Raw genomic sequence first — 27615 nt, 5'->3', positions numbered from 1 at the left:
AAATTAGCTTCCTTATTCAGTGGTGTCAACAATGCTAAGCCTCAGGGAATAAAGGAGAAAGGGTAATGCTAACCTCTGCCAAAATACTTATTAATTACCCTGCCTTTCAGATGCTTCCGTTGTTGAAGGGCTGTTTGGTGCAATAGGAAATAAGGAATAACACAAGATCTCTAATAAGGTGTTTAAGACACTGAGCAATAATTTGGAAATTGCCCTTAATTTTTACCTACTTTTCACTGAAGCAACGTTCAACAACATTAAATAAAGGAGGAAAATAAATTAGCTGTTCAGCTTTTCTCTGCACATATCTCCCTGCTGAACAGCCAAGGAGAGTCTAATCTAAGGTCAAAAAGGTGACTCTGCCATGATGTATTTAAGTGCTGACCACACCACTGAAACTGTCAATAAAAGCAGCTGATGGTGTCAGTTGTGATACTTCTTGCATAGTGGGCATCTGCCCATTACCAGGTGGAGAGAAAACCTCAACTCATTTCACACACAAAACTGAAGAGCTGTCATCTGGTAACAGATTTTTATTTCTACCAGGAGTGTATTTGAATTCAAAGTAATGACCTGGAAGTACAAAATTCCATATTCTGTAATCCCATAAGCCATGCAATTCTCCCTCTTAAGTTCCTACTGAATGTCTGTATAGCTTCCTCTCCTGTTCCTGATTTAATATAATGCTATCAACAAACCTCCTCAGTGAACAGGGTCATGGCAAGATTTACAGTGCTTTTTCACGGGACTGCAGGTGAATTTATTTTACCCAATATATCCATTTAGATCCATTTTCCTCAGAACATTATTCTTCAAAGACAACTTAGCAAGTTCTTCAGCATCAGATAAAAGTCAGACTAAGTGGTGCAGAGATGACAAGGTGTCCTGCATGACCTTAATCAGAAGTTTAAGTGCAGGATAAAAGTGAGAACTGAACCTAGAGCCAGCTACCACAACTGTCTTTTTTAAACATCAAGGAGACAAATGTTGCTCCTCAGGCATGTTTCTTCAGCAGACTGACACCCACAACTTCTGGATTGCATTGAGCAAGCAAGATTTGGAGCAATATACCGAAGGAAAGCGGCGTCACTCACCACCACCTCAACGCACTATGTGAGAAAGCTCTAGGCGGCCTGCAATGACAATGGACAGTCATTAATGGGCACAGTCCAGCAATCTGGGCAGACGGCACAGCACACAGTGTGTTACTGAATACAGGGGACAGTCACCCAAAACCATGGCCAAGGGCACTGGCCTTCACTTGCCCTTACCTTCTGTTCACACACATGCCAACCCCAGTTCACCTTTTCTGTCATGCTGGGTGTCACACACACAGTTCTGTCAGAAATCCCACCACAGCCTCCAAATCATTGGAAAGATATGGGGGAACTTACAGCACCTTCCAGTGCCTGAAGGGGCTTCAAGAGAGCTGGAGAGGGACTTCTCACAAGGGCATGGAGTGCCAGGACAAGGGGGAATGGCTTCACACTGACAGGGGGAGGGTTATGTGGGATATTGGGAAGGAATTCTCCCCTGTGAGGGTGGGCAGGCACTGGCACAGGGTGCCCAGAGAAGCTGTGGCTGCCCCAGACCTGGGAGTGTCCAAGGACTGGCTGGACAGGCCTTGGAGCAACCTGGGCTGGTGGAAGGTGTCCCTGCCCATGACAGGGGGTGGAATGACACGAGCTGTGAGGTCCCTTCCAACCCAAACCATTCTGTGATTCCATGATTCTGTGATTTAAGCCATCTCAAATCCAATCCCTGTATACAAGCTGTGAGTTAATAAAGTAACCTGTTTTATAAAGCATTTCTTCTGAATATCTGGCTTCTGGCTTTACAATTAGAGACAAAATATCAAATAATGGAACTCTTCCTTCCAGTTACACTCAATATAGAACAGAATTGATCAGCCTTCAGTATCAGAAAATCAAATTGTTTAAAGTTCCGACTTCTTATTTTGCAAATAAGTTGCCAAAAACCCCCATAAACTTTGGCACCATGTTGACCCAATTAAAGCTCCATTTCAGTAGAATTCAAAAACACAGCCAAAAGTAATCTAATTGAGCTACAATAAAACTGAATTTTTAGTGGTAGCGAGAATGACTTTCAAATACCCAGATAACTGAACAGGATTAAAAAGCATAATGTTACAACCAAAGCAGAGATAAGGAGAAAACACAGAAACACCCAACTTGAAGAATGCCCTTACTCTGTGGTTCTGTGAAGGCATTAAGGAGTGGAGGAAACTCCTGACCAGCAGTTTCAAGGACGACAGAAGGTAAAAATAGCTCTTCAGGCAGCCACAAACATCCCTGCACCAAAAGGGATGCAGAGCCCTCCAGCCTCTGGGAGGGTAAACCAGTGGAGAGAACAACTATGAATTGCCACTGACTTCTAAACTTCTAGAGGGCTTTCAACATGGATAGAGAACAGTTCTGGCAAAACACAAATTCTATGCATATTCATACAGTAAATCTAACTTTTGGAGCTGCTGGTAATGGAAACAAAGATAAAAGAATCCCGAGAGCAAGGAAGACACTGAATGAAATAAAAGTGACTGATGTGAAGGCTTTGATCATTGTCCAGAAGCTGGAAACCAAAACTACCTGTGACCCTCAACAGAGACACCACTATGCCAAGATCTATCTGGCAAAGAGAAGTTTTCTCGGGGAACACAAGTAGGCAGGAAAGAGGTTAAAGAGGACACAGAGGCTGTTGAAACTTCAGAGAACAACAACTAAAACAAAAACAAAGCAAGACAAAAAAAACAAAACCAACAACAACAACAGCAAAAGACTGGACCAGAATAAAGCACTATTCTGTCCTAACTGTCAAATCCTATCTAGATGAAAGATTGTCTATTAAACATTAACATAAAAGCCATAGTAATTAAATCTCTTTTATTTTTAACAACAAACCCTGCAGAGGACATTTAACCTTTGTTACTTACCTTTGGTAATATAAGGACCTGGAATGTGCCGCAAGAACCTTCTTTTATATCTCTGTGTGATATGATTCCTTCCCATATATATGTACTTACAGGTGTACATACATGTGTATGTAGTAAATCATGTGTATTATATTTATCATTCTGTAGTAACTGGAAAACTTTACAGGAGAACAGGCACACAAGAGAAAAGAGAAATCAAACTGAACCATGCAGAGACTGGGTGAGACACCTGCTCTGTTCTGAGCAATTTCTCTTTGTTAACTTATTTAGGAAAAATGATTGAACATTTTGGAACAGCTGCCTTCATAAAGACTCAACATCCCCAGCCTTTCCCTGATGTGCAAGGGTAACAGTGTTCATCCCTCAAGACCTCTCCCTCGTGGCATGTCAGAAATGATATTCCTGATGTTCACGAATTTATATAAAACACAGTGGGAAAAAGAAACAGAAACACTTAGAGAAGCTACTCAGATAAAAGAGGAGCCTTTTTCTAGTTGATAAATGCATTCAGTAGACATTTCTTTATGTAATCCCTCTTCAGACAGTAGAAGGAAGTCACTAAAGAATTATTTTTTTTAAACAGATAAAACACGACTCATTTTATCTTAAAATTACATAACGCAAATGCAAATTAATCAGCATCCTTAGACAACTGTACAGTTCACAAAGTGGCTCTTAAAGTCAGAAGATAGCAGAATTATGAAGCAGTTCTTTGTTACAGTGGCTGTAACCCTTCATATTTCTCCCAACCTGCAGGAGCAAAGCTGTGGCCATTTATATCCATTAAAGGCACGGCCGTGGTGGGGCTCTGAGAGCGCTGCAGTCGATGGGGGACCTGCTCAATAGAGGGCAGGCAGTACTTGAGCTCCAAGACAAATACACTGGAAGTTCTGTTTTGTCTCTGTCACTGAACAGCTCTTTCTCATCCCAGCTTTTCTTGGTCTTCTCCTCCCCAGAGTAATGAGCCCAGGATTTTGTGATGACGAAGCAGGGCCTTCATTTTTCAGAAAAATGATTGCCCCTCATCTGACATAAAATACCACTTAAGGATGAAGCAACGGTAGGAAAGGTGCAATAGAAGCAAAATGCAAGGAGAAAAAAAAATAAATTCCAGTGCCATCCCTATTTCTTTAGGGAGTAACCACTTCATTCTGTTTCCTGACAGACTAGGAAAAAACTGTGCAGGTAGACAGTTAAGTGTTGAGATAAACAAGTGCACCCAGCTAACTAAGGCCCAGAATCTGGGTGGCAGTAGCAGTAAAGACAAAAAGATCACTTTTAAGCTGGAGAAAATTAAGTAAGAGACTCTCTTACTTCTAACAGTACCCTGCTCCCCCCTTCCTTTCCTACTGCTCCCCTTCCTCCCAGAAGGAAAAAATGTCTGAGCTCTTCACAACATCAGATGGTTTTTGTTGGAGTACAGAATCTGGGTTTGGCTCACAGGATCTTTGATGAGGGTTGAAACACTGACACGAATAGAAAAGGGATCCACAAGACCATGTTCAAACATAAGTGGAGCTGGAAAGGCAAAAGCAGAAGGGGGGTGAGGGGGAAAGAAGAAAAGCCTTCCACGGACAGAGGCAGGTTTCCTTCTGTCAATAATAAGCCTTGCAGCACAGTCAGAGCACCCAGCAGGACAAGCTGTCAAATCAACAACCATTACAAGGAGCAGTAACAGCCCCATCCCAGGCAGACCACGGAGAGGGTTCAATTAACACAACTCAGCTCTGTGCCCACCATGGAAGGGCGAGGCAGAGAAGCAGAATGCACCACAGTGTGCTCTCTCATCTGCAGGGACAACAATACTATGCAGATCCACTCAGTGGAGAACTGCTGGCTCCCTACTAAGTATTTACTTAAAGCAGAGCTCCCTCAGTGCTTCTGACTGCACAGATATTGGAAAGCTGCAAACACACAGAATTATAGAAACATTGAGCAGCACGAAACTTGGGTGAGTTCTCGAATAAATTAAAATAGAGCTCAGGTTTTCTGAAGACTCAGTGGGTCTTGTAGCATTGTGGTGAATGTTTTAGGCTTAATTTGAACAAAAAAACCCAAAAAAATCAACCAAAAAAACAATTAAAAGAAAAATAAATATTGTAACTGATACTACAAAAAGCAAGAGGCAAGGAATTGACAAGTGCCCAGAGGTAGAACTGACTCACACCAGTTTTGACTGATTCACAACAGGCTAAAAGAGAGTGTCCACAACAAATAGTACCAATTCCTTAAAATCAGTGCAGAGCTTCAAGTTATCTGTTAGCAGAAAGCACTAACACCTACATTTAATACAGTTCTTCCAAAGGAAAGATCAGATGGGTTAGAGAAGAGGGAAAGGCTGTGTACAGGAAAGGTGGAAGAAAAGCAGTGGTTAGGAAAGACAAATATTTGAGCCCATCACTGAAAACCAGCTCATTATTTTCTCCTGCAATATGTGATCTCAGCAATGGCAGCCTGGCATTAACAAACAGCTTTACAAGATGTGTCTGGCAATCCTCAGACATTCCAATCAGCCTTTCCTTCAGGCTCTGCTAATGCCCTCCCCTGGAAAGGGGCTCTGCACATGTCAGGATGAGAACCCTGGGAGAGTTCAAGGCATTTCTAGGGCCGGGAACAACGTGGCTCAAAGGTGCAGTGCTGGCCTTCAGCACTGCTAGAATGTCCCTGTTCGAGGACTGGTGCAATCAAAAGGACCTGTAAGTCCTTTATTACAGTCAGTCCCAAGCACCAGCAAGACTATTTAGTGAAAAAAAAAAAAAAACCAAAACATCTTTAATACTTGTTTGTGTCACCCTGAAGAGTCCAGGTTACATTTCCTTCACCTCCATTCCAACCACTGCATCCTACCAGTTTAGCACCATAGCAGCTCCAAATGCTGGAGATGGAATGGTTAAAAGCTGTACTCATAAACCAGTTCTAAAGTTTGGGGGAAAAAAATCAGTGATGGAAGATTCCATCATTATTATCACTTTACATCAGTATTTTGATTTATGACCAGCTTCTGTAGCCCAGTACAAACAGTTTCTTTAAACACCTGCAACCTAAAAGTAGAAATCTAATATGCAGCTTTATTGAGAAACTAAAAGCAACTGTGATCCACTGGGGAGCAACAATCCCAAACTGACACCCACCACTTGCCAAGAGAGATGCAGAGTGTACCCACTGCTCAGATTCCTGCTCCCACACAACATCCCAACTCATCCCCAGGTGGATGCAAATTCCTACTCTATTGATCCTGCAATCCTGCAACACTGTGGTACTGTCAGTATTTGCTGATAGCCCATCCTATCTAATATATCTTTATAAGTGTAGACTGTTATGGTCAAGAATAACAACCCCAAAATTATAGAGAATGTGGGGAAACCCAAATCCCTTAAAATAAAGTGGTTTACATAAATGTGCAGGATCCTGTACTGCAACATATTTGGAAAACAAATATTCCAAGCCAGATGGCAAGTACTAAGGAACTAAGTCATTGCCTGAGTGAAAGAGAAACTTACCTTTTAGCCTAAAAAATAAACTTGATAATAAGTGTTTTACTGCCACCAATTGTGTGTCTCCAAGACAGGATGGAACACTACAAAAGTGGGCTGACTGGAGAGTAGTTTACCAGATGAAGCCAAAAACCCCAAATGTATTTCTCACACATTTTACTGCTCAGAGAAGACTTTGAAAAATGCATATTGGAAAATAACACCCTGAAAGGCACTGACTTTGGCTGCATGTTCTATGTGTACAGAGGGGCAGGGCTGCACAGGAGCACCAGCCTGGCACTGGGATGAAACATGGATCAAAATATTGTGTTTATCCATCAATCAGAGATGTTTCACAGCTTTTTGTTTTATGTCCAGGAATAAATTCTAGAGCGAAAATAACTTTCACAAGTCCTGTTGACCAGGAGAAACACGTGGAAAATGCTACTTTTTGGTTACTTAGATTATGTTTTAATATTATTGTAGTGCTTCTAAACAGTACATTCTGAGACATGGTTTGGTGCAAGTGATGCCCAATTTCATCCTGGCTGAGTCAGTGCTACACAGGTAGGCTGGTCTGCACTTCATGTCTCTCTGACAATTTAAACACCTTTCTCCCTTTGCTGCTACGTAAGACATGTCCAGACAATTAGTTTAGTGGTTAAAGGGTGAGCTCATCTTGTACAGAGCATGGATGTTTGACTGTAACTGCTGCCTTTCATGGGCATTAACAAGAGGTGCAATATGAAATTGTGATATATTACTTTTGTTGGAAGCATCCTAAAAATGCAACCCAAACCTTCCAGTTCTTGTTCTCAAAAAAACCCTGGTACTGGAACACATTGGATTATGCCCTGGATCAAACAGTGAATGCAGTAAAAGTCCTCTCAGTAGCTGAATGTCCTTTCAATATTATTTTACTTATTCTTGCTTTCTCTTTTTACCATCTTCTTCGATTTCCTTCCTTCTATTATTTCTGACTGGAACTCTGCAATTCTCTCTCGCATCCTGAACCAAAGCTTTGTTGATCACTCATTGTTTACTGCATTTTTGACCAGCATGTCTTCCTATTGCAAAATCTATACAGTATTTAGATTCAGAATAAAAACTTGAGTGCTAACAGTGCTTTATTCTGTAGCTAATAACAGTCCCATATTATTACATTTTATGCCCAATAAAAAATAAGGAACGGCCAACTATGGTAGCCAAGGCAAAATCACAGCAAGATTCCAAGAAATAAACCTTAAAAACCCAAACTGCACATTAGGCACCCCATGGCTGACTTTACTATCCATGTTACTGAGTTTTATCTACAGCTCATGGTCACTAATGTTACAAAGTAGGTTTTAATGCAGGGAACATCATCTATTGTTTTACCAGTATTTCTACAGAAGAGCAAAGCAGAAAAATCAGTTTGAACCCCAGAATATTCTAATGAAGAACACCAGGGAAATTATAGCAAATAAAAATTTAAAGAGCAAGGGACTAGGGAGAACAACATAACAGTCCACTGGACAAGTGACCTCCCGTGCCAGAAGTCCAGAAAAATGGGATGGGTTTTGCTTAAGGCAATTGGCAACAAAACTGAACAAGGCAGTGGAGAAGGTGGGTGGCTGCTTGGGCTCAGGAGGAGGGCAGGAGGAGAAAGCAGTTTGAGCAGCAGAGCAGAAGAGGTTCACTCAAGAGTGAGCACCGGCAGTTTTGGAGAAGGTGAAATAGAAGCTGGGATACTGAAACAATCAGGGAAGATCTTATCTTTGCTGATAAACAGAAGCTTAACACCTTTTGGAGATGTTGGGACTTTTGTGACTATGTTCCTTTAGTTAAAATAGAGTCTGATGTAAAAATGTGTAAGAGTAATTTCCCTGAGAAAACTGGGGTGCAGAAACTCAAGAGGGTTTACAGGTCCCAGTAAAGTTATTACCAAAACATTTAGCTACACACAGACACCTGTCTCTGCATGCAAATACACACACAGAGGTGTAAATTTTTACATGTACTAAATATGCTTGTACAGAGCATAAGTTATGGGGAATCTTAATTAAAAAGGCATATGTCATAATTATCATATTATAGAATCATGGAAATGTCCATCCCCCCCATGAAGATCTTGTTTGATTGGCATCTTCCAGCACTGATGTGAAGGCAAACCTGCCTATATCCCATTTGGGGGTTTATTCAAGCAAATGCATCTTTAAGTGACTTTGTTTATATTGGTCATATGTACCTCAAATTGCTGTTTCATTGCTCAGAGTCAATTTACTAAACCTTAGTGCCACATTCTTATTTTGCTTCAAAATTAACACTTGAAAAGAGACACACAAATTAAATAGCAAGGCCTATTTTCTTTATACAGCAGCAGAGTCAGCACTGGATAAAGTATTTGTGATTCTCACTGTAGATTTTCCATGTGATAATACAGAACTCTTAGACATTAAAGCAAAATATTTGTCCTGCAAAATATAAAGGTTGAAACACAAAGTCTGGCAGAAACAGTCTAACAGCAGCTAACTCCATGCAGACTGAGTCCTTAGCAGCAAGATGATGTTAATAATTACTGGGGAAATTAGATATAGCTGCATTTAAACAAATGCCACATGAAACACATTCAACCATCTGTTAAAACTGTCTTAGGGTAGGATGTTGGCAGATATTGCATAATCATCTGCATATGACAGATAATTTTAGCCAGATATAAATAATAATAACCTCCATATTCTGATATTTTTAAGAAAAAAATTAAACTGCTTTGCAAACTTAATAAATATCTGAAGTGTTATTTAATATTAATCGTCTAAATTTCATATAAAATCTGTGTGTTAGATACAAAAAAAGAAAGAAAAACAGTACCTTTTTTCCCCCTCACTCTTTTCTATGTATTTGAAACACAGTTGGTTGTACCTAGAATTTCTCAGGTATTTTATCCCTTGAATCTTTTCAAAGCAATGGCTTAGAAAAACAGTTAACACATAAACATCCTTCTGCTCCTCAGCCACTCTACAGTACAAGGACTATTTGCTCATATAGTTTAATGGTCTGGGAAAGGAGAGCTTTGGAAAACCTCTGGAAAGGTTTTCTGAAACACAAAAATATTCACAACTGGTAAAGGTTGTCCTTGTAGAGCAGGTGGCGAAGTTTCCCAATTTATATAGAAATCTGTGCAGTCATATCCCATTTAACTATGTTGATTTACTATTCATTATTTAAACAGTGCACAAAAAAATGTGCACTGCAACAAAATGTTATCAGTACTGAAGGTCATTCTCTAAATAATACAATGAAACACGTTTCCTAAAGCCAACTTCTACAAAAAAAAAAGAAAAAGAAAAAAAGTCAAATTACTTGAAGATGTAACAAAACAAATATTGTTATCGAAGACAATTGAATCTTAAAGTACTTGTTCTAAATACAATATGGAATTAAAATTGTTCTAAATACAATATGGAATTAAAATTGTTCTAAATACAATATGGAATTAAAATTGACTGAAGACATTTCGTTTTTCTTTAAATACACGGGAACAGCTGAGAAGGAATAGGAAAACTGGTAAACAAGTTACCTAAAAAACCCAAGAAAAAGCACATCCCTTCTGGATTGGATGAAGTGGAAGGGCAGCATCTGTTGGCTGTGCAATCTGCCATGCTGGAATGTTACAGCACCTGCAGTCGTGCAACTGGCCCAGGGAATCAGTGGGTGACTCCCAGAGAGACTGGGCTGGGAGGGAACACCTTGAGGGCTCCAGTGTCCCCTCCTGTCCACAGAAGGGTTGGCTTCAAGCTGGAAGCAGGTTGCTCCACATCTTGTTCTGTGAGCTCCTACTGCTGCCCACGAGTGTCCTCAGCCTCTGCAGCCACTCCTGTATTCACCAGCCCAGCCAGGACTCCCTGGGTTGCAGTTTTGGATTCTTGTTTTTTGCTGGACACCTGTAACTCCATCAGAGCAGAGTATTTTCCACTACTACAGTAAAAGTAGCTCCTCTTTTGGCAGCTGAATAAACTACTCATCCTAAGTAGTGATTTCAGGCATTTGAAGTAAATGCTATGTGGATAGAAGCAAATCCATGACCCAACATAGTTTTATCTGTGTCCTAACACAGTTCAATATTCCATTATTCCATGTATTGGTCTTAAATGTTATTGAATTATATGAATGACTACGTGGCTCAAAACAACTGTCCCTCATCCCACTGAACATAAACATCTCAATGAGGAAAATTAAGCTTCATTCCAGTGTCCATGTTAGAGTTTTTTCCAACTCCTGCCTTCTTAGGTTTCACCACAACATTCATTTGCTGTTCTTGTGCTCTGAGTACTACTTTTAAACACACCACAAGGTCAAGAGCAGTGGGAGCCTCTTAAGGATACTGACTTGTCTGCAGCCCAAGACAGACCACACCTTGTTTCCTCTTAGGAAAAACAGTTCTCCTTATGATCTTGGGTTTGTGAAGGGAATATCCAAATGGTAAACACACAAACACATACATGTGTTTACTGATGTAAAGGCAAATGAACCCTGACCCTCCTCCTGCCCTGCTACAGCCCAAAAGCACCAGGCAGCACTTCTGGCCCAGGAACATCTTACATAACTGCTGGGATGTTCCCTGTACTGGATACAACCCTGGAAAAGTGTTTCAAAGGAAATGGTGTTAGCATTTGTCTTCTGAGAAGTACAGTCTCCCAAATGGCCTGAACATGCATTTCCACTAAGAAATAACATAACAACTTTGTGTTCTCTACTGAAGATGGCCATGGGCTGGCTGTGATGAACCTCAGATGCACTGCACAGAATTAAGAATCAGATCTATCATGAGTTTATTCCCAACTTCCCAGATGGATTTTGGATTGTTATTGTCTGCCCAAAGGTAAAATAAAAGTGAAGAATCTGATTCTAAAGATTCTCTACACTGACTATGTTGCAAACAGCATTGTAAAGCTTTCTGATAAAATGTAATTTTGTTGCAAAGAGTTTTAAATTGAAATACACAACAAAATGAAACATAAATAACAGATGAAACAAATAAAGTGAGGAGAGATTCAAGACGAAAAAGAAAGCAGAGAGAATATTAGAATTGATTTAACTGCAATGTAACAAATGCCAACAGTGTCCAGTGTTTCACAGACTGTCCAGGGAGTGCAGAGTGCTGAAAACTTCACTTAAATGGAACTGCTACAGTAGTATGTATTTTTTTGCTAAAGTGTATATATATATATAATGGCTTACAAGAAAGAAAAAAAAAACGTTTTTGGAAAAATGTGGTAAAGAAACTTGCAAAAGAATTGTGGGTCATGTCCCCAGAACAATGTAATGTAACACCACCAGCAGCAAAGGCTATTAGTGAAAACAAGTGACTGAAGACATTTCCAGTTCAGCATCGGGAATGAGTGCAATGAAACTCAATCAGTGGAAAGGCAAATAACTCCAAGCAACAGCTTTGATACCACAATTTCCCCTTGGATAATTTTACTGCAAAGAACCACTTAATTCCTACTCATAATGACTACCCATTAGAGCAACAGCTATTGCTGCTGTCACCTATGAAAACTTTGCTGTGCCAGACAAAACTCCAGAAGTATCCATTACAAACAACACAATCACTTCTTTCTTACTGTGATAAACTTAGAGCTGTTCACCCACCTCTGAACTACAAAAATTAAGACAACTTTCTGCCACATTCAGTCACATTCTGCCCACACTGCTGACCCTGAGATAAGCTCAGTTGGTTAAAACTTGGTTGCAATAATGCCAAGGTCATGGGTTCAATCCCCTATGTGGGCCCTTGACTTAAGAGTTGGGCTTGATGATCCGTGTGGGTCCCTTCCAGCTCAGAATAGTCTGTGAGTCTGTGATACACAATATGGAGAAGAGAATCCAATCAAATAACAGAATCTTTTGGGTAGAAACAATAAAGCAGCTTCACCAGAAAAAGCTCAAATTTGCCACTGGTTCTAATGGGGTTGTTTTTTTTGAAGGGTGTTGTCTGTTGGCAGGTTTTTGGGTTTTTCTCTTTCTGCTGTTTAGAATTTCATTATTTACCAGAAAGAAGAGAGAAAAGTATGTGCAGTGGATTACTTATTAAGGCAAAAGCAGCATTTGCCCCTTTTATTTCCCCTTTCCTCCACCAGAGCTTCAACCAACATAAAAACAGTAATTGAGGAATGTGGAACCTTAACAACAAAATAATCCACATTTGTAATAATTTTAGAAGCAGAATACAGACACCAAATGAAAGCTGTTAATTGACCACGTTTCCTTCATATCAATGAACTGCATCAGCTCACAACCTCACAACCTGTACCTTACTTTGGCACGATATGGTTCTGAATAGAGACAGACAAAATCATGTCTTAGCTGGCAATTTAGATAATAGAATCAATAAAAGGGAAAATGCATCAGTTATCAGTGAATGCATCTGAAAAGGTCCTCCCAAAGACCAGCAGGAAAAAATAATAAAAGCAGACGTCTCGGCAGAGCACATTTTGACCCCACATTATCTTCCTACTCCAGGCATTTTGCAGTGTTAACATTCATGGAAGTGAAGTGGTTGGTGTTCATTACATCAATTCCATCATGCACAGGCTTTTCATATGCAGATTGCTGAAGGCACTCCATTTTTTTAAATATATCACAATTAAATGATGCATAAGCTGGTTCCAATAGTGATTCATAGATTTTTATATTTCTACTCCAGCAATGTCACAGACTTCAGATTTTCAGCACTTTCAAAGGTTATCTCCTGCAGAGTTGGACCTCAACACAATTATTCCGTGTCCACTCCTCTGATTTAGCAAAGTAGGTCACTGTCACCTCAGTGCCTTCCTTTGACTCCACCATCGTGGCTTTGATTTAATGACTATAGGAGGACTCTCAGTGCAGATTCACTCACACCAGACTGTCTGCAGCACGATGAAGCTGAACTAGTACTTTGTGTAGGAACCAAGAGAACAAAAATCCCTATTTTGTAAGTCATATTCCTCTCCTCAGTAAACACACAGAGGTTTGTGTGGTTCATCTTTACATAAGGTTTGAATGTCTGTTATGTTTGGGGTGAAATTTCATCAAGAACAAGGTAATAAGCTGCAAGCCCATGTAAATCTTATTTACTACAGCAAAATCAACACAAAAGTGGTGGGAAAGTAATGTTTTTGTTCTCTGCACTCAAACTACCTCTCTGATTATAGTTACAGTATATTCCAAACATCTTTCCAAAATGCTGCATGGAGTGGTGCATCACTTCTGCAAACAAAGCTGATCTTAACAGATCATTTGACTTGCTCAAAATGCACAAATGCCACTGCAGTTCATTTCATTATGACATCAGGCCACTGATTGTGATCCAACTCTTCTCTTACTGTCACTAGTCCATCAGATAGACAGAACTACAGCTCTGCTACCAGGTTGGCGCCTCTGTGCCCACTGAACCCGCAGTTACAGAGTGCTGTGGACAGCAGAAGATCTGCCACCTGAACAGGGGTCACGGAGTGCCCAGTGACTGCAACCCATGGCTGGGTGCCCACAGTGTTGTCATTCCACTTGTTTGGGGCACCCAAACTAGTGGCTCAAATCTTCTAGAGCCACCTGTGCTCTCAAGAGCTTTTAAGGTTCGGAGAAACTTTCAGATGTTTAATTCCTGCTTGTTCAGAACACAAACACAAAGATGTTACAATCTCATACAACTCCTCAGCTTCCTTTCACCTCTCCCATTCACCACCTTATTTCTCCTCTTTGCCTACACCCTCAGCTCTTTAGAATATTATTGCTTTATCTAACTATGATGTAGCTCATTACAAACACACAACACCACAGTGATACTGAGGAGGTTTATGACCTTAACCTTAAATATCTTTCTGGGAAATTTCTATCAACTCATCTCATTAAAATAAAAATATTAGCTCAGGTTATCCTAAGCAAATGCATTATACTTGACACACAGACAATGACTGAAATTGATGTCATGTTTTCCAGGGCAGGGGTGCTTTTATTTGGCACTACATTATTTATGCAAGCTGATGAGAGTCCTGCAAATGGAGCTTGTGGAACAGGTACACACCGCCCTGGCAGCGCTTCCCATCCCCAGAAAATCCCACTGAATGGTGAGCAGGCAGCTTGGTCTTTGCCTCATTTTTATCTCAGCTTTTATTTGAGAATAACCTTGATGATAATTGTGGAAAGCACATTACTTTTGCATCTATACTGTTTTGAAATAGTGACCCAGAAAGCAACATTCCAATTTCCTCATCCTACTTGGTGAGCTGTATTATTCTGCCTTGACCATAAAAATATTTCAAATTACTCAAAATTATTCAGAAAAACTACATCTGCCCAGAGCAAAGTAACTTTTCTACCTTTTTTGCCCATAGCCATTGAAGGAAGGAGAGGAAAGAATTCTAAAAACAAAGTTAGAAATACATGAAAATGTAGAAGATCAAAATAATTTAATAGGGTATCATCTCAGGGGAAAATAATAATCATCTGTGAAACAGTCTCACCATTCATTTATATGAATTGACTCTATAGCACAATGCACAAATCTGGGACACAATTTAAACTGGGACAAGTAATCACTATTTAACCTACATTCTGTAAATTCACCTCAGACATTTCCATTTTCTCTTAACAGCAAATATTCAATGACCTGCCACAAGATACAGAAGGAAATATTTTGAAGAGCGTAGTATTTGCCTCTTTCCATATCCACTGGTGTCACCAAGGCTGCCAGAGAAGAAAACTGAATGGGGCAGCATTATCTAGAAAGGTCTTATATAGATAATGACCACAGAAAGCTTGAAATACAAAAAAAAAAAAAAAGAAGAAGCAGAGAAAGAAATGCTTTGCTATCAATATCTTCCTGGAAACAGAAAATAATAGTTTAAATAAACTTCCAATCAACTAAAACATTTACAGAAAAAAACACCCTCTGCCTATGTAAGAGCAAAAGCTACAGCACCACAGTTGAAAAATAAAAAAAAAAAGAAGATGATAATAGTAATTGAATCCAATTATAGAGAATCTCAGACAAAATTGTAGCCCACAGGCACTTCAGGAGATCATGACCAGGATTTGGCCACAACGATTTTCTCCCATGAGAACCTCAGAACATGTGACAGTGATACCCACACAGAAATGTCCAGCTACACATGCAAGGGTGACCCCTCTCACAGAAAGACTGGCAACTCCCTTGCCAATGGGTCAACAAAAACGATTAACACTGTAGGTATTTCTAATTATTACAAACTGCCTTGGAAGCAACAGTCACCAATCAACAATGCAAGGTTTGGACTGTTTCAGAACAAGTAGTTTTGTGCTGTTTCCTAGCAAAAATGCCCAAGTTTTATCGTTCCCAAACACTGCATGAAGCAGCTGGATATTTTGCATAATTTTTTGTGAGCCAGCCAAGCAGGAAGCCCTTCAATTGTGCCCTCGGTGGTAGCGGCAGTTAGAGCGGAGCTGCCGGGGCAGATGGGCCGCCCTGTCACCTGCAGTCACCTCCCAGCTCCCTGCTCTGCCCGTCACCAGGCGGCACTTTGACCTTGCCGTCCTCGTGGATTCCGAGCTCTCTCCTGAAGCACCCATCAATCACGTAATTAAAGTCTTTTACTCCTGCTTTAGGACTCCAGCCAGGTTGGGACATATGTTACTTAGGCATTTTATTGAAACATTAATTCAGTGCAGGCTTTTGTTTATCCAATTTTTTTTGTCTGCTTGCCTCCCAGCTATAGCATTTTAACGCTTACTCTGTGTGTAGAATTGAACAGTCAGAGCCCTTGACACTTTTCTGATATTAATCAAAGGTAGAGTTTTGTCAGTTGGTTTAAAAATCTACATGGTGCATCACTGTTGTAATTCATCTCTGCTTTGTTTATGCCCTTGCCAATCAGCTCATAATTAATGTTTCGAGTGATTACCACCAGCTGTTCTGCACCAGAGGCAACAGGGGTAGGAAGGTTTCTGAGGAAGGGCTCAGCTGCTGGATGGCCAAGTCCTGCATGGGACATGTGTATGTTCTGTGAACACATTACATGGTACATGTATGTCCTAGTTCAGCAGGAAGGACCAGCTAACCCTGTGTGGGGGTGATCAAAGCTGTGTATTCTACCCCCTCTATTCATTCCCCAAGGACAATGGGCCATTAGCAGCAGCTGCCCAGGGAGCCATTGGCACCTTCACACCCAGCCTGAGGGGGCGGAGCTGCCAATGGGCCATCAACAGTTCAACACCCCCTGGCTCCCAGAGTTAATCACCCATTGTGTGAGTCCCCGCCCAGGGGGAGGGACTGGGTGCTCCCTGAGGGTACATAAGTGGTGGATAAGAAGACTTTGGTAAGTTCTTGTCGGATCCAGAGCAGCAGCAGGACCTCGACAGGAGGAGATCACCGCTCTCGCCCAGACCACAGCCCTCACCTGCACCAACAGGTTTTTCTTTTCCTTTTGCTCTGGACTTGGGGGAACCACAGGGGTCTCAGCACAAGGGCAAACAAACCCCCTTGGGTTTGTGCCCCAGGACACTGGGTTATACTGCTGGGGTTTTGTGAGTTGAAAGCAATCTCCCTTGTGTGTCAGTGTTGTTATTGTAATATTATTATTAAATTTTAGCTCTGACTTATAATCTCTCTTGTGGTGAGTTCATTTCCCCTGCTGGTTCACCTTTAAACCAGCACAATGCAACTGTTGAGAAAAGATTGAGAAAAGACCACCTATGAAAAGACCAAAACACAGTAATGTGTGTGTGTGAAATTGTGTGATGCCTTCTGCATTTTGTAAATGCAATGAAACAATAATTAGTTAAAACAACTATAATCCTTTGGGGGTGGGGTTATATTCTTTTTTCTTGACAATTTCTAAACATAAACTGGTACTGTTCAGGCATAAAGGAAAACTACTTTTAATTGTTTAGCAGGTGTGCACTACATTTCTTTTTCCTATCTGTGCACTGAAATAAGTTCATGAGTCAGCATCATGGAAAAAAAAAGCACAGGTGGAAACTCATCTGTACAATACCAAGGTATATCAGCTCAACTTGTGTTTACATATCCTCTTCTCTCAAAATTACCACTTGAAAAAGGTAGAGTATTGGAGTGCAAAAAAGAAGGGAAAGTTGCTACATTTACAGTGGGGAACTCACATGTAAAATGCTATTTGATGGCTTTTAAAACCAAACCAAACTAACAATCTTGAGCGATTTTACCAAAGGCTGCCAAAGACAAGGACAAAAAAGCTCACTGGGAATCCAGTTCACACTGACAGGAAATCAATAACTCAGGCATTAACAAGTCACAAACACAATGCTCTACAATGGAAAACATTCTGACAAAGACAGGGAGCTATAAAGAATTTATGTTTTATATCTAAAAGTTGGCGTGCCTTAAGGTTTTCTCTCCAGCAACACTCCTGGCTCAATACACTCTCCACTTTTTCCTCTCACTTTATGACCTTAAACTTTCAAAGCAGCATTTAATGCAGGAATAAATGGCAAGATCCATTGATCTAAAGTTACAGCTTTGAGATGAGGGTGAAATTCAGGTTTGGCTTATCACTGTGGTGTAGGGAGGTGTCACATGCACTCCTGCACTCTCCCTCTCTTCACAGGGATTATAAAAACCCATCACGGTTTGTACAGTCTGAGGGATTATAAAATCAGAGACTTGCCATCCTGACTGGATTCCCCTCATGAGCATTAACAAGTACAAGGGTCCCAGTAAATCAGTGGGGGGGCATTTGGGGGTTGATCTTGTTAAAATGTTAATGGGATAGAATGGGATACCTTTTTCCCAGCTTCTATTCCACAGCATAAACAAATAACCCTGTATCTCTTTCAGCAATTTGCTGTTGAAAGGATGAATTCCACTCGGAAATGGCCTGCAAGAGTTCTTGCATAAACTCATCAAGTGGCAATAACTCAACTGCAATGTTATGCTAAAATAATTTCCCATCTCTAATAAAATAGCCACTCAGCCTCACACTTCACTTGATGGTAAATACCACTGGGAACAGCTTAAAACTCTTCAGATTTGATGGCAGATTAGTATTAAAACTGAATGGAGCCCAGAAAGAATTTCATGTAAGCACACTGAACCCCAGCCCTCCCCACTGAACCACGGTGCAGTGATTTTCCTGTTTGTTTACTCATTTTGCAATTTTCTAGTGACATGGTTTCCATGGCCATATTTTCAGTGGAATGAGATGAGAGTGCCACGTGCTGAGTTCCTGCAGAATCCTTTCTTCAGAGGACAGAAATTTGTATTGGGTACTTGGAAGTAATAGGTGAGAAACAGAAACTGAATCTTATAATTACAAAAAAAATTCCATATTATATATATACATATGTGGATATATCAATTTTAGTTCTTAAGCATCAACATCTCTCTGAAGAGATTCTGCATCTGTTCTGTGATGCATCATAAACTGGTCAAAGAAGAGAAAAATCTGATATTTTCTAAGGACACTGAGGTGTTCATGTCCCCAGTATGGGCTCAGTTTTCAGTATATACAATTATATGTCTCTGGGTGCATGTTTCTCCTTGCCTGTTATTCTAGGAAAGGGTATCAGAAAGGACCAGTAAGGACACTCCTTTCTTGAAAAACTGACTGGATTGACTTCTTTCCCTTATGAACAGCTATGTCTTAATATTATAAACCTTTCGAAACTTGACTATTTCTAAAAATATCATTATAATAAATATTTCTCATTTCCTCCTATCATTTACTCTGCTTTTGCAAAGCCACTGCTCAGTTTGGCTTAGACAAACCCTCTTGATCCTCCAAGAAAGGGTCTTTAAGACTATCTACAACCAATGTGGGTTTACCTAATTAAGAGAGACTATGGCATCATTGCACAATAATCCCTGACAAATGGATCATTCTCGATAGCTAAAGACTACTTTGTTAACTAACTGCCCTGAGGCAAAAGCGTGTCCGGGGACAGAAACACTTTGTAAGGAAAAGGAGCTATGAACAGCCAGGTTGGGTTAATAGACGGTTGGGTTGGGAGGTTCTCCTGGCATTATAAATCCCCCCGACTGCTACTGCTAATGAGTCCTGGGGAAGGAAGGGACCGGGGCTGGGCAGGAGTGGCTTTCCGAGGTGGGAAAACCATCCTGTGCCGTCTGGAATGCTCGTGCTTCACCAATTAGGGTGAAGAACGCAGCCCATTACACTCAGAGCACTAAGGGCATGTGAGAGCTCTCCTAACACTCCAGAAAAAACAAGCACATTATACACACTAAAGAGTCGGGAGGAAGAGCAAGACTTAAGCAAAACCTGCAGTGTGGAACTGCTGATTATATTCACTTCGGATCTTTTTGTGAGCTTCCAGTAACGCCCATTTTAGTGTTCGATGTAGCCAGCATCCCCTGCACGGATTTCAGGTGACCTTCTCCAGAACACCCTTCCAGGGATGCCGTGCACTCCATTAACATCACTTGCTGCTATAGCGAAAAACATGCTGCCCCCAGGCTCGGGGCTGCCAAACAAGAGTGAATTCCAGACTGCAGCAGACACATTCACATTTGTGCAACTCACCCAGCCGAGGTTGGTGCCTGCTGGAGCTTCACATCCTCAGAGACCTCTGGCTTTTCTAAAGACCCCCAGATGAATACGAATTGCAGCCTGATTATCAAATAAAAGACTATACTTGAAGCACTTTTTTTTCCTTTAAGTGGACACATCTGCATTCACCACATCTACTCATTACTGATACACTCCTTGCCTCCATTCACAGCCTCATTAAATAGACACCACAACTTTCAGTTTGCCCACCCAGAGCTTCTCTGTTCCTTTCAAATGAAAGAGCAATTTTGAAGAATGCCAGAACTACTGATCTGCCTTTCTTTTGTGGGTTTTCAAATGTTCAAACACCCCTGCTTCAAAAAGTACAAAGTTTGCTGGTTTGATTATTCTGCACCACACTGCAAAAAGACAGCACCTTGAAGACAGAACTGGCATATAAGAAAGGAAGAAAAAGAGATGGAATGTGCTTGTGTGGAAGGGGTACAAAGACTACTCAGAAAAGGGATGAAAAGCACAGAAATAACAAGATGGGCAAGAAGAGACAGCAAGAGTTATATTAGAGAAGAACAATACAATTCTGAGAGAGGTTTCAGGGGGTAATGAATATATTATACAATTCAGGATCCTATACAAAATATAGGATAATATATGTATTTCAACATTAGTCCATATATATTTAAAACGTAAATATCTGTGAAAGTTGGTGTTGCAAGAAAATTAGGTTTGAGGTGTCTAGATTACATTTCATGCCCAGAGTCATTATTGAGTTGAGATCCTCATTATTCCATGGAAAGAAAAGCAATAACACAGTAACTGTATTGCTTTCCAGGGAGACAGCCAGCAGAATGACAGTGTGTCTGTGAACACCTGCAGCGAAATGAAGTGAAAGCAACTCCAGATGTCAGAGGTTTGAAATCAGCTTCCAAGCCACCAGCTGCATCAGCTCCATCAGCTGTAAGTGGGTTCACGGGGTCCAAGTCTTACCCTTTGTGCAACAGCACATGGAAAGGGTCATAGGTATGGTCTGCTCCAGAGATGCATCTTTTGTTTTCCTCAGACATTCACCTGTGCCCCCTCGGAGGGGCAAGTCAGAGGAGAGAGAGGGATGCTGGAAAAACAATTAGTTCTTTAACTTCAGAGAGGGCCCTGAGATCTAATTCCAAGGGGAAGAGGGAGAGGGAGGAGGAGAGGTCAGCAGCTGCAGAAGGCCCCTGGCCAGGGGGCAGAACACCCCATGTTCAAAGTATCATATCACGAACTCTTGATAGATTTGAACAGCAAGAGATACAGAACACTTATGGCAAAACCAGAAGAAAACAAAAGTCTCTCCTGAGCCTAAACTATTCTTTCATGCCAATCCCAACTTAACATGCAATGTATCATCAAAGCAACATTACACTGATGTTACAGAATTTATGAGAGGTGTCCCATGTCTTATTAAATAGGAATTGAAAGCAACAGAGTAGAACAGAGGAGCACAGTAATGCTGTCTTCACATTTCTAAATGCTGAGAGAGTTAAGTCTTCAGTTAAAAAAATAAAGGGGAGGGGGCAAAGATAATATGAATGTAGATTAAGTAATGTTTACTCCTGAAGACCTGCTAGATCAAAAGCAGATAAGGTGATAAAGTTATTTACAGACTTTTGTGCTATATCATTCACCTTCATGAAATGTAAAACTCCTGTTTAGAAAAACAAACAAACAAACAAAAACAAACAAAAACACACAGACCACACCAAAACCACTCAGTCTTTTCCTTTCTTCAGAAAGTTTTTAGTTTTCTTTTTGATTTTCTCTGAAATAAATGAAAAGTGCTATATGTTGCAAAGGACTTTTCTAGACTTACTGGAAATGGTTTGGAGTAGTTGGAAATAATATCTTACAGTGTCAGTGCTTGTTTAACTCTGAAAGATTGGAGAACCTAGGTTAGAAATTACCTGGAAAAGAGATGTTATATGAATATAATCAATCACAGTGGTGAAAAGCACATGAGCAAAGTCATCCACACTGGGAAAGAACTCAGAATTTTCAGTGTAATGCCAGAACCCTTATCTCCTGGATGGTGCTGCCCCTCTCCAAGCTTCCATCAGAAATTAGACACACTTTCTGAAAGATACTCAGTACTAATAATCAAGCCTTGAAGTGACAAAATAATCTAACAGTTCCATTTCTAGTGGCCATCCAAGTACTGTAGGCTTACTGCTGTAAATGTTGCTAATTACTTATTCCTGGGTTTAATCTGCTTAATTTTCTGTCCTGTAGGAACTGAGATGGGAAGGAAGATAAACCTGTTTAGCTGGGCCATGGCTGATGAGACTTGTATGTTTTGCACATGTAATAGTAGGGATATTAACATATGCACCTCTTGAAATAAACTGCTTTCTCAACAGGGATTTTTACATGGGAATAACTAACACTATGATGAAAATATATCAGCTTCTGCCTTTCTCTCTTCTGTGACATGAGTTCTGGCCCAAGTGTCACACTGTCAGCCCTCTCCTGTAGGCTGCCATATGTTTGTCTCTCAAACCAGCGAATCAGAAATTGTACTTCAACAAGAGTAACATTTTATATCCAGGATTCCTGCTTACCAAGGTATTTTAAAGGCATCACATGTTCATCAGAGCAGTGCCAAAAGAACAATAAGTACCTGCTGAGGCAGAATGGGAAGGGCCATGTCAAAGATTTAAGCGTCGGAACATTATGTTCAATTTCTTCTGAAACACAATTGCCTGGAAATTTTGAGAGAAAAGACAACTCACATACCTGGGGCTAGAGAGGAAAGGATATAAAATACAGTCATTCCTCTGTAACTACATTGGCTCTTGTTTGACCAACATTGAGCTCCTGAATCCTCTCTTATCAGACCCTTGTTTCCAACTAACACTTCAGCTCTGCTGGGAAACTTCTGGCAAGTGACTGGTGTGGTTGTTCAACAGTGTCACAAATGCCACAGCCATGTAATTTTATTTGTGTCTGTGTTCCAAGGCAGGCTTTCTTTTAAATTTTTGTTGCCTGGATTTTGTATCCTGAGATGTGTAACTGACACTGTGAGCACCATGGAAAAAAGAGCATATGGACATCCCAGAGCGAAACCCTTCACATGAAAGCTCTCCTGGAGATGGAAAACACCTCCCAAAAGTGCAACAGATTCAAACCCTGTGAATTCTGTAAAAAATATACCACATTCAAAACTCCCTGCAAAAACTATTCCTTCATGCAGAGCAGGTGACGTTTCAAGCCTCCAAAATTGCAAATTGAATGTTAGTATTAGAATTTAATTCTATTAACTGCAGGAGGTGATGGGAACATTGAGTGGAAGAGAAAGAAGGAGCCATTTCCTCTGATGTTAAGTGCATGAGAGAGAATTAAGACATGCAGGAGCAGGACAAGTTAATTCAGAGCTCAGAAGGCACGTGATGTGACTAAAAGAAGTTTAAGGGTGACTAACAGGAATTAGGATGTAACAAGAAGAAATTAAAATATTTCTCATCTCAGAGATGGCCCTGCATCTGCTGTAGACACCTGGCCAGCAAAAAGGGGAAAGCAGAACAGAGCACATTAGGACAAAACAAATGGAAAAGTAAAAAAATGAACCTTGAGTTTAGACAGTACTTACTCTGACTATGTGAGATGGTCAAGAGAAGCTCCATTCACGCTTAGTCTGGTCCTGCAGCACTACTCCTGTCCTTCCTTCTCTGCCAGTTTACTGAGTGCCCAAACTGAGTCTGAGCCCTGACTGCAGCATTCTGGCACTCTCTTTTCTAGGAAAATCTGGATGCCAGTAGGAATCTGTTTTCAAGGAAACCTGTCAAAAAGGAAACTTTCAGTTCCCACCCTGAAACACACCCCTCAGTGCTAAACTTTGTAATGCTTGCAGATTCCACTTTTAGTGAACAAAATTACTGTCCACAAACCACTATTTCACTATTTATGATAATATCACAAAGAGGAGAGTAACAGAACCCACCAAAGTTTCACTTCATTCATTTACTTTCACATGCTTCTCAACTAGGAGAGCTCAAGAGTGGGCAGGAAAAAACATCCAAAGAAGGAAGGATCAATTTTCTCAACGGGAATTACCCTCCAAGTACCTTTCTGTGCAGCTCACACTAGTGCTGTGTGGGCCTGTGGTATGCCCTGGGCATCTCCATCTGTTTCCCTAAAAGACAGCCTGGTTTGTGTTAAAACTCCCTAAAATGAACCCAAAGAAAGAAAGCAGGTCAGAAGAGCAGCAGGTCAGACACGTAAGAGGCAAAGGAACTGAACCTGGACAGAAATCACAAGGTAGATCTCATCATGACCTTGAGTCAGGAGATGACTTCCTTGGAGAGAAGGGCTCCTGCCCTATTGTGCTGGGGGAGGTTGGTGGGCTTCAGGCTACCATGGTAACAAACAGGAGCTGTCACTCCTCGGTGTGGAATTGAAATCATCATGAAATCACATTGCAAACTACACAAGTCTGTGCTGACTGACGGCCATGTCACAATCAGGCATTATTCTAATCTCTGCTCAACTGCAGGAGCTCAGAATTGTGTGTATTTCTTTACTGGCACATGCCTTATGTCCTGGTTTAATTACTAATTTACCAATTTTTTATACACTAAAAAGTAGCTATTTTACCATGTATAGCCCTTGATCAACATTACTTTGTGCTGAAAACCGATCAATGATATTTACTACTTAATACCATATAAGAATGATATAATAATATAATATCATAAGAATTAATGATATTAAAATTTAAAACCTTTAACATTTTCTTCAGGCTCTGGTATGCAATGACAATGAAAAAACTATCTCTATCCATTTGGTTTTTTCAGATGCAAAACTTTCCTCAGTAATAGGCAAAGGAGATACCATTTACAATTTGAAATTGTATTAATTATGCTATTAAAATAAATACAGGGTGAATATAATTGGCATATAGATAATTGGGTATAAAGGTTGATGAGTCTTATTTAAGAACTCTCATACACGTAAACTTTCTCTGTCAAAAATCCCAGATCTTGCTTGCTCCAAGAAAAAAGCAGACACCTCCACCATCAAATGAGTGCTGTCACTGGGGATGACCTTCCCATTCATTTCAGAACAATTTACATTAAAAATTAAACCTGTTTAGGTCAGATCTGCAATCGCAAAGGTGAGATGTCACAAAGCCACACACATCAGCACAACCACAAAAGTGTTTTATTTAGTGATACACAAAAAGTAAAGTGACTTGCTATGCCCATAACATTCCCTGCACATCTGTTCTGCGGCAAGGATTTCACTGGTTTCCTTCCCAGCATCTTCACACCCTTAATGTTATTTCTCAACATATTTGCACTGCTAAAAATGCCTAATTTGGCTTTTTTCCCTGCCGTGGCTGACGATCTGGGTGACCTTGAGCCGAGTGCCATTGTAACAAGCTGTCTCTCACCGTGGGAGTTCTCCTTCCTCGTAGTGTTTGAGCACAGGATCTTTGATTTGGCAAAGCAGCACTTGAACAGCTGATGCAGCACTCAGGAATTTTCTACGGCCACAGAGGTTTATGGTTCGTCCAAGCTTCAGCAGGAACAGCAGCATTTCACACACACACATCATATCGTTTTAAGCAGGCACTTCTGAGAGTGCTTTGAAAACACTGAGCTTCACAACCCCCCAAAAAAGTGACTAAGGAGGATACAGGTATTGCTGTGACTTCCTGTAGTGGCAGGACCAGCGGGAATTCAATAATACACAGTGAAAACAACATATCCATTTGGAATTACAGTGAGCCTTAAAGCTTAAAAAACTCAAACAATAAAAAGCTGTGCTTTTTTCCCTTCCTTTTCTTTTTTTTTTTTTAATCTGCTTGGACAACTCACTGGCAATAATTGCAAAACTCATGGGTCCAACATGAACCTCCATTTTCCTCACCCAATGACAGCAGAATATGACAAAATCCTAGCAAGGTGTTTCCAACAGTGCCTTCATAACTCAGTGGAAATATGTACAACTCAATCCCATCCCATGGAAATTTCCAAATCAAAGGAAATACAGTAGATTAATGAAACTGTCCAGAGCTTTGCTGGACCATGCTGTACCTTTTATATGAATATACAAATCAAATTATGATGAAGTCTGTTTTGGGGGGGACTGTGAACTATTTATGTTTCTTGTACCAAAAATAGTTAACAGGATACCAGGTATAACAGCAGTGTGCACACAGCTCTAATGACTGAGCAAATAGTGATGAAAAATCATTTATCTTTGCTACACAGTGTTTATAATTCAGAAATAGATAAATCAGACCCAAAAAACCCAAACCAAAAACCCAAAACATTGGCTGCTTGGGTGTGATCTCAGCCACCTCCTCTGTGTCTACATTGCCACCACACCTGGGCATCCATCCCAGTGCCCAGCATTGATCACAGCAGGGATAACACAGCTATGGAACTGCCATTCCCAGCAGAGATCTGTGGCTTTCACCCCCTATCTGGCACCTCAGGGGCCAGCAGAGCATCTGATTAAGCTTTACATCATTCCATCAAGTCCTGGTAATTCTGCAAACTCCATTACTAGCTGAGTTCTGCTTCTCAACCAGCCCGGTGACAACTGGCAGAGACCACCAAAGACAAAAGCTCACCCTCATGTGGCTTAAACCAGCCAATGAGGTTGCCCTGCCCAAGATTCATGCAGCACCAGTTAAACCTGCTCTGTGTTCCTTGGTGTTCGACTGGCAGGTGGGAAAGGGTGGAGGGGCATCTCTGCAGCAATGCAACATCTGTGTCTGCTTCCCAAAGGCATCCAGAGGGAGCTGAAAGACCCAGCTCTCTGGTATTTTGTACCCTCTAGAAATCTCTGGGTGATGGTGCAAAGTGCATTCAGCAAAAGGGAAAAAGGAGTGCCCAGACTACAAAGGATTGTTCTGTAAACATGAAAAACTGCACTGAGGATGAGGAACAACAAACAACTAGAACTTTCTTGCAAGTTTCCCACCTACTTATGGCATTTTGTTTTTAAATGAGCATTTCAAGGGATCCAGGAGAGACTCAGACAGGATACTTGAAATCAGTCCCGGCCTCTGGAATGTGGGACACCTGCATTGTACAATGAATTCTCCAGCATTGCATGTACAGGAGACAAATTAATTTGCACAGGTTATCTCCCTTCCAGCAGCTCCACAGATTTTTATGGTCTGTGCAATACTTGAAAGGTTTGCTGCAGTCCACCTTCTCCCTCATCTCCCTGCTCTGCATTATGCCAGATTATTCTGCTATATAGGGCAAATTCTCATGCAGAAAAGACCCATGTCTTTTTTGTGACATATAAGGCCAGAGATGTTAACTTTTTAAAGCTGTACCAACCCCATGACAATTATTTTTATTTGATGCAAAGGTGTTTAAATTTATCAGCTTAGTAAATGATTTTGAGGCATTTCCTATCAAAAAACCTCTTTCCAGAGTGACCTATGACCGCTGATACCCATTTTCAGGAAGCATCTGAAACCTCTGCACCACTTCCAACAGCAGCCAAGGATGCCTGTTTTTCAGTCTCTGAGAAACACATGCACAAATGTCTGCATGCCCTGTGTTCATTAATGATATCAGACTTTCCTGTGATGCCATGAGTGACCCTTCCCCCCAAAAACAGGACTTAAGCCACGTTAGTGTAGGGTAAGATAAAAAGTAAAGGTCCTTTAATAACACAGGGCCTACAGCCCACA

General features: G+C 40.8%; 1 protein-coding gene across 22 annotated transcripts in view; it reads right to left on the bottom strand.

Moving 5' to 3' along the window:
* Positions 1-27615, bottom strand: part of RBFOX1 (RNA binding fox-1 homolog 1) — a 795203-nt gene that overhangs the window by 557067 nt on the left and 210521 nt on the right. Inside the window, exon 1 of one of the 22 annotated variants that reach the window (XM_071570946.1) lies at positions 23545-23565. The exons of 19 other annotated variants lie outside the window; for them this stretch is intronic. The gene's annotated coding sequence lies outside the window, so the exon portion shown is untranslated. Of the gene's footprint in view, positions 1-1071; positions 1107-23544; positions 23566-27615 lie in introns of those variants that run through there. 2 more of the 22 variants (XM_071570950.1, XM_071570945.1) reach the window with 2 other exon arrangements.

Source organism: Pithys albifrons, chromosome 16 (genome assembly GCF_047495875.1).
Source record: "Pithys albifrons albifrons isolate INPA30051 chromosome 16, PitAlb_v1, whole genome shotgun sequence".
NCBI lineage: Eukaryota > Metazoa > Chordata > Aves > Passeriformes > Thamnophilidae > Pithys > Pithys albifrons.
This window is presented reverse-complemented; position numbering and strand designations above follow the sequence as displayed.